This window comes from Oncorhynchus kisutch, linkage group LG1, assembly GCF_002021735.2.
Source record: "Oncorhynchus kisutch isolate 150728-3 linkage group LG1, Okis_V2, whole genome shotgun sequence".
Lineage (NCBI taxonomy): Eukaryota > Metazoa > Chordata > Actinopteri > Salmoniformes > Salmonidae > Oncorhynchus > Oncorhynchus kisutch.
In genome coordinates this window covers 2,251,437-2,260,585 of record NC_034174.2, presented here as the reverse complement: position 1 = coordinate 2,260,585, position 9,149 = coordinate 2,251,437, and positions in this window count along the sequence as shown.

Below are 9,149 nucleotides of genomic sequence, written 5' to 3'. Positions count from 1 at the left end.
AGAGATTCAGAGAGGAACATTCAGAGATTGAGGGACATTCAGAGATTCAGAGATTCAGAGAGGGACATTCAGAGATTCAGAGATTCAGAGAGGGACATTCAGAGATTTAGAGAGGGACATTCAGAGATTGAGAGATTCAGAGAGGGACATTCAGAGATTGAGAGACATTCAGAGATTCAGAGATTCAGAGAGGGACATTCAGAGATTTAGAGAGGGACATTCAGAGATTGAGAGATTCAGAGAGGAACATTTAGTGATTGAGAGAAGAAGAGGGACATTTAGTAATTGAGAGAAGAAGAGGGACATTCAGAGATTGAGAGAAGAAGAGAGGGACATTCAGAGATTAACAGAAGAGGGACATTACGAGATTGAGAGAAAGAGATTGTCATTCAGACATTGAGAGAAGAAAAGGGACATTCAGACATTGAGAGAAGAAAAGGGACATTCAGAGATTGAGCTGGGTGAAGCACTTAATTGAAAGCTTAGTTCCTTAATTGTATATGAAAGATAGCATGCATCCCAAATGTACCCCCTACTCCCTACATCAGGGATATTCAACTCCTACCCTACGAGGTCCGGAGCCTGCTAGTTTTTTGTTCTATCTGATAACGAATTGCACACCTGGTGTCCCAGGACTAAATCATTCCCTGATTAGAGGGAAACAATGAAAAAATGCAATGGAACTGTCTTCCAGAGTTGAGTTGGAGAGCCCTACGTAGTGCACTACAGAGGGAATAGGGTGCCATTTGGAACGTAGATTCATTATTTTGGTTTAAGCAAAGATCCCAACATCCCCGAAATAGTTTTAATCTTGGGAACAATCACCCTGCAAGCCATGGCTATATTATACATATTATATTACTGTAAATTATTATATTATATTAGGAATAATATATTAGCTCAATTCTCTACATGAGCATGCTACTGTGTGCTCTCTACCCGTGGGGTGGTGGGTGACTACACAGGGAAAGAGTTGGTTGTGAATAGGTTTGAAAATGTTTTCTAAATTTCCAGGTTTTCCCCAAAAAATCCTGGTTTGGAGATTTCCATATTGAGACAACAAGCAGAACATCCAGGAATCTTTCTTCAAGGTTTTATGGAAAACCTGGGAATTGTAGAAAACGACTGTAATTTTGCAACCCTAGTTGGGAGGTGGTCGGTTGTTTATTTACCAGTTGGAAGACGGACGATGACAGCAGTTTTTTTCTTACTACTATTACTGCTGTCTGTCTGCCTGTCATGTATAGACCCTGTTCACATCGACGACTCTATTACATCTGTAATCTGTATAGCTGAAGGTTGTGCAACCTAAATGAAAGGTCCCATTGAGCCGACATATGGAGTCTCTGCTAACACAACATTGCCTTTAGATTTCAATCACGCTGAACTTCAGCCATACAGATGGAACCCAGACCTTAGGTTGCACAACTGATGTACAACGCATTTGGTACAACGGTTGTGATACAATTTATATATTTTACTAATACTTCATGCTGAAAAATCCTCTGTTGTATCACAACCGTTGTACCAAATGTGTTGTACACCAGTTGTACGACTCGAGTGTGGGGTCATATAGAGGAGAAGAAGGTTGTTAGCATTAGCTATTATAAGAGGTTATAAGCTGTAGCATTAGCTATTATAAGAGGTTATAAGATATAGCTGTTGGAAGAGGTTATAAGCTCTAGCTGTTGGAAGAGGTTATAAGATATAGCTGTTGGAAGAGGTTATAAGCTCTAGCTGTTGGAAGAGGTTATAAGCTCTAGCTGTTGGAAGAGGTTATAAGCTCTAGCTGTTGGAAGAGGTTATAAGCTCTAGCTGTTGGAAGAGGTTATAAGATATTGCTGTTGGAAGAGGTTATAAGCTCTAGCTGTTGGAAGAGGTTATAAGATATAGCTGTTGGAAGAGGCTATAAGCTCTAGCTGTTGGAAGAGGTTATAAGATATAGCTGTTGGAAGAGGCTATAAGCTCTAGCTGTTGGAAGAGGCTATAAGCTCTAGCTGTTGGAAGAGGTTATAAGCTCTAGCTGTTGGAAGAGGTTATAAGATATAGCTGTTGGAAGAGGTTATAAGCTCTAGCTGTTGGAAGAGGTTATAAGCTCTAGCTCATCACATACCGCAGTATACGGTATATGGCCAGGAGGGTTTCTACAGCCTAATTCATACCGTACACAAAAACACAACGCAAGAACACAATTAGTTACTCAGAATCCTGCATATTGTGTCGAGTTACTCCAGAGCTGAGCACATTTGCATATTTTTGCTATGCAAGTACACAGAACAGCCATTTTGCAAATATGATGATATTATTGTGTATGGTCCACATCAGGCTCAACACAGAGTCATGTGACTGGTCCAAAGGAAGAAGATCAGGTAGCATGCTAGCAGATACCCATAGACCTCCAGTCATCGCGCTAACACTAGTTAGCATTGGCTCACCAAACTACCTCTTAACTTCCTTCACACTGGACACAGAGACATTACAATGGTGTCCATGAGTTCGTCTGACTCCGGGGAAGTAGATAAAGGGTCTTAATGCCAAAATCCCCAAGTATCCCTATAATAATAATGTAAATCAAAACAAACATGTTAATGACGAGCAACTAGTTGGCTGAAATAGCACACTGTTCCCTATAAAGTGCACTACCTCTACTTTAGTGCTCTATTGTGGTCCTAAATAGTGCGTTATATAGGGGAACAGGGTGCCATTCGGCAACGAATGAATTGTTTCTTAACTGGTTTTCAGACTAGGTGGTTTTTCTTACTTTGCAATATATCAACAAACACCTTTTGCAGTGTTTTCAACATCTATCTATCATGTCTTATTGCTCATCTGTTCAAGACGTCTCCTGTTTTCAGAGAACAATTCTGGACATCAATACAGAATACAGCTATAGAATTCTAGACATCAATACAGAATACAGCTATAGAATTCTAGACATCAATACAGAATACAGCTATAGAATTCTAGACATCAGTGTAGAATACAGCTATAGAATTCTAGACATCAGTACAGAATACAGCTATAGAATTCTAGACATCAGTGTAGAATACAGCTATAGAATTCTAGACATCAGTGTAGAATACAGCTATAGAATTCTAGACATCAGTACAGAATACAGCTATAGAATTCTAGACATCGATACAGAATACAGCTATAGAATTCTAGACATCAGTACAGAATACAGCTATAGAATTCTAGACATCAATACAGAATACAGCTATAGAATTCTAGACATCAGTGTAGAATACAGCTATAGAATTCTAGACATCAGTACAGAATACAGCTATAGAATTCTAGACATCAGTGTAGAATACAGCTATAGAATTCTAGACATCAGTACAGAATACAGCTATAGAATTCTAGACATCAGTGTAGAATACAGCTATAGAATTCTAGACATCAGTACAGAATACAGCTATAGAATTCTAGACATCAGTACAGAATACAGCCATAGAATTCTAGACATCAGTGTAGAATACAGCTATAGAATTCTAGACATCAGTATAGAATACAGCTATAGAATTCTAGACATCAATACAGAATACCGCTATAGAATTCTAGACATCAATACAGAATACAGCTATAGAATTCTAGACATCAGTACAGAATACAGCTATAGAATTCTAGACATCAGTGTAGAATACAGCTATAGAATTCTAGACATCAATACAGAATACAGCTATAGAATTCTAGACATCAGTACAGAATACAGCTATAGAATTCTAGACATCAGTGTAGAATACAGCTATAGAATTCTAGACATCAGTACAGAATACAGCTATAGAATTCTAGACATCGATACAGAATACAGCTATAGAATTCTAGACATCAGTACAGAATACAGCTATAGAATTCTAGACATCCATACAGAATACAGCTATAGAATTCTAGACATCAATACAGAATACAGCTATAGAATTCTAGACATCAGTACAGAATACAGCTATAGAATTCTAGACATCAGTACAGAATACAGCCATAGAATTCTAGACATCAGTGTAGAATACAGCTATAGAATTCTAGACATCAGTACAGAATACAGCTATAGAATTCTAGACATCAATACAGAATACAGCTATAGCTCTGACGGCTCTGCTTATTTGTTGGGTCAAGTTGCCCCTAAATACTGGTCTTGGGCAGTTTTGCTAGCCTGGGTCCCACGTCTCTGTGTTATCTTGCTAACTCCCAGCTGTGTGAGGAAGGAAGCTATACAGTTAAGCAAGCACAGTGAAACCTATTACACCTACTCCATTGCTAACTCTCATTGTCAAGCCATTTTGTGTGGGATGTCAATTCCATAATGAGTTGTCAAGAGAGCACAAACAGACTGGCACCCAGGCTAGGTGATATACTAGGTATTAGCCTGGGTGCCAGTCTGTTTGTGCTCTCTTGACAACTCATTATGGAATTGACATCCCACACAAAATGGCTTGACAATGAGAGTCTGGTTGTGCTAACATTTCCACACCTTGTAGTGTGTTGTCATATGTTTGGCTGTGGCAAGGTATATGATGGCACAAACTGATCTGGGACCAGGCCTACCAAAAGACTTAAGAAGTGGGTGACAACCTGCACCTATATCTGGATCTATCACAGATCATTACACCCTTACATTGAAATGTCTTTCTTCTTCAGTGATTTTTGTTGTTGTTGGTTTTGATAGCGTGCTCTATCCTATTGGTCTAGTCATGTGGCTTTTCTCAGTATATTAAGCTGATATGCAAAGTTGTTTCTCCTAAATATAATAAATATTTTCTTTTTTCGATGATGGTGGTTATTTTACATCTTTGAAAGAAGTTTAATAGTAAAGAGTTTGAACAATAAAGAAATATGAGACTCCAGTCAAATTAGTGTAATATATATATATAGGGGAAGATTTGGGACAAACGTTTACATTACACCCTTAGGGTTGAAATGTATTTAAGTACAGAGCTTTTTTAAATGTTCTGCCTGTCAAAATGGAAACAGCCATCCACTGTAACCTCACAATGCACACTTCAAAACAAATCAGAGCGAGAGGGAATGAAGGAAGGATAGAGGTAGGAAAGGAGTATATGGTATGGACTTGTACACATCAATATCATAGAGATGTTACTAGATGACATCACATGCATAGATGAATATTAACAATTTACCTTACTGAAATTACCTTACTGAAAATCTTTGATTTCAAGCTGCTTCCTGTGTTTGTGTCTTTGTAACGATGAAAGATAAAACCTTCCGTTTTTTCTCTGTTTGTATATTTGACGGGAACACAGGAACAATGTAACTGAGTTTGCATCCAACATAGCAACCTATTCCCTATGTAGTGCCCTAGTTATGACAGGCTCTGGTCTAAAGTAGGGCACTAATATATGGTGAATAGGGTGCCGATTGGGACACAAGAGAGAACGTGACCGATCATCATCTTTACCTCACTGAGGGAATTTTCAGGGATTGTTTTGACAATGCATCTTCATACCCGTTCAATACCTGTTTAACACCTGTTCATCACTCCTTCAATACCTGTTTAATACCTGTTCATCACTCCTTCAATACCTGTTTAATACCTGTTCATCACTCCTTCAATACCTGTTTAATACCTGTTCATCACTCCTTCAATACCTGTTTAATACCTGTTTAATACCTGTTTAACACCTGTTCATCACTCCTTCAATACCTGTTTAATACCTGTTCATCACTCCTTCAATACCTGTTTAATACCTGTTCATCACTCCTTCAATACCTGTTTAATACCTGTTCATCACTCCTTCAATACCTGTTTAATACCTGTTTAATACCTGTTCAACACCTGTTCATCACTCCGTCAATACCTGTTTAATACCTGTTTAATACCTGTTCAACACCTGTTCATCACTCCGTCAATACCTGTTTAATACCTGTTTAATACCTGTTCATCACTCCTTCAATACCTGTTTATTACCTGTTTAATACCTGTTTAATACCTGTTCATCACTCCTTCAATACCTGTTTAACACCTGTTCATCACTCCTTCAATACCTGTTTAATACCTGTTTATTACCTGTTTAATACCTGTTTAATACCTGTTCATCACTCCGTCAATACCTGTTTAATACCTGTTTAATACCTGTTCATCACTCCTTCAATACCTGTTCAATACCTGTTTAATACCTGTTTATTACCTGTTTAATACCTGTTTAATACCTGTTCATCACTCCGTCAATACCTGTTTAATACCTGTTCATCACTCCTTCAATACCTGTTTAATACCTGTTCATCACTCCTTCAATACCTGTTTAATACCTGTTCATCACTCCTTCAATACCTGTTTAATACCTGTTTAATACCTGTTTAATACCTGTTTAATACCTGTTTATTACCTGTTTAATACCTGTTTAATACCTGTTTAATACCTGTTTAATACCTGTTCATCACTCCGTCAATACCTGTTTAATACCTGTTCATCACTCCTTCAATACCTGTTTAACACCTGTTCATCACTCCTTCAATACCTGTTTAATACCTGTTTATTACCTGTTTAATACCTGTTTAATACCTGTTCATCACTCCGTCAATACCTGTTTAATACCTGTTCATCACTCCTTCAATACCTGTTTAATACCTGTTTATTACCTGTTTAATACCTGTTTAATACCTGTTCATCACTCCTTCAATACCTGTTTAATACCTGTTTAATACCTGTTTAATACCTGTTCATCACTCCGTCAATACCTGTTTAATACCTGTTCATCACTCCTTCAATACCTGTTTAATACCTGTTCATCACTCCTTCAATACCTGTTCAATACCTGTTTAATACCTGTTTATTACCTGTTTAATACCTGTTCAACACTCCTTCAATACCTGTTTAATACCTGTTCAACACCTGTTCATCACTCCGTCAATACCTGTTTATTACCTGTTTAATACCTGTTTAATACCTGTTCATCACTCCTTCAATACCTGTTCAATACCTGTTTATTACCTGTTTATTACCTGTTTAATACCTGTTTAATACCTGTTCATCACTCCTTCAATACCTGTTCAATACCTGTTTATTACCTGTTTATTACCTGTTTAATACCTGTTCAACACTCCTTCAATACCTGTTTAATACCTGTTCATCACTCCTTCAATACCTGTTTAATACCTGTTTAATACCTGTTTAATACCTGTTTATTACCTGTTTAATACCTGTTTAACACCTGTTCATCACTCCTTCAATACCTGTTTAATACCTGTTCATCACTCCTTCAATACCTGTTCAATACCTGTTTAATACCTGTTCATCACTCCTTCAATACCTGTTCAATACCTGTTCAATACCTGTTTAATACCTGTTCATCACTCCTTCAATACCTGTTCAATACCTGTTTAATACCTGTTCAATACCTGTTTAATACCTGTTCATCACTCCTTCAATACCTGTTTAATACCTGTTCATCACTCCTTCAATACCTGTTTAATACCTGTTCAACACTCCTTCAATACCTGTTCAATACCTGTTCATCACTCCTTCAATACCTGTTCAATACCTGTTTAATACCTGTTCATCACTCCTTCAATACCTGTTTAATACCTGTTCATCACTCCTTCAATACCTGTTCAATACCTGTTCAATACCTGTTCAATACCTGTTTAATACCTGTTCATCACTCCTTCAATACCTGTTCAATACCTGTTCAATACCTGTTTAATACCTGTTTAATACCTGTTCATCACTCCGTCAATACCTGTTTAATACCTGTTTAATACCTGTTTAACACCTGTTTAATACCTGTTCAATACCTGTTCAATACCTGTTCAATACCTGTTTAATACCTGTTCATCACTCCTTCAATACCTGTTCAATACCTGTTCAATACCTGTTTAATACCTGTTTAATACCTGTTCATCACTCCTTCAATACCTGTTTAATACCTGTTTAATACCTGTTTAATACCTGTTCAATACCTGTTCAATACCTGTTCAATACCTGTTCAATACCTGTTCATCACTCCTTCAATACCTGTTCAATACCTGTTCAATACCTGTTTAATACCTGTTTATTACCTGTTTATTACCTGTTTAATACCTGTTTAATACCTGTTCATCACTCCGTCAATACCTGTTTAATACCTGTTCATCACTCCTTCAATACCTGTTTAATACCTGTTCATCACTCCTTCAATACCTGTTTAATACCTGTTTATTACCTGTTTAATACCTGTTTAATACCTGTTCATCACTCCTTCAATACCTGTTTAATACCTGTTTAATACCTGTTTAATACCTGTTCATCACTCCGTCAATACCTGTTTAATACCTGTTCATCACTCCTTCAATACCTGTTTAATACCTGTTCATCACTCCTTCAATACCTGTTCAATACCTGTTTAATACCTGTTTAATACCTGTTTAATACCTGTTTATTACCTGTTTAATACCTGTTTAACACCTGTTCATCACTCCTTCAATACCTGTTTAATACCTGTTTAACACCTGTTCATCACTCCTTCAATACCTGTTTAATACCTGTTCATCACTCCTTCAATACCTGTTTATTACCTGTTTATTACCTGTTTAATACCTGTTCATCACTCCGTCAATACCTGTTTAATACCTGTTCATCACTCCTTCAATACCTGTTTAATACCTGTTCATCACTCCTTCAATACCTGTTCAATACCTGTTTAATACCTGTTTAATACCTGTTTAATACCTGTTTATTACCTGTTTAATACCTGTTTAACACCTGTTCATCACTCCTTCAATACCTGTTTAATACCTGTTTAACACCTGTTCATCACTCCTTCAATACCTGTTTAATACCTGTTTAATACCTGTTTATTACCTGTTTATTACCTGTTTAACACCTGTTCATCACTCCTTCAATACCTGTTTAATACCTGTTCATCACTCCTTCAATACCTGTTCAATACCTGTTTAATACCTGTTCATCACTCCTTCAATACCTGTTCAATACCTGTTCAATACCTGTTTAATACCTGTTCATCACTCCTTCAATACCTGTTCAATACCTGTTTAATACCTGTTCAATACCTGTTTAATACCTGTTCATCACTCCTTCAATACCTGTTTAATACCTGTTCATCACTCCTTCAATACCTGTTTAATACCTGTTCAACACTCCTTCAATACCTGTTCAATACCTGTTCATCACTCCTTCAATACCTGTTCAATACCTG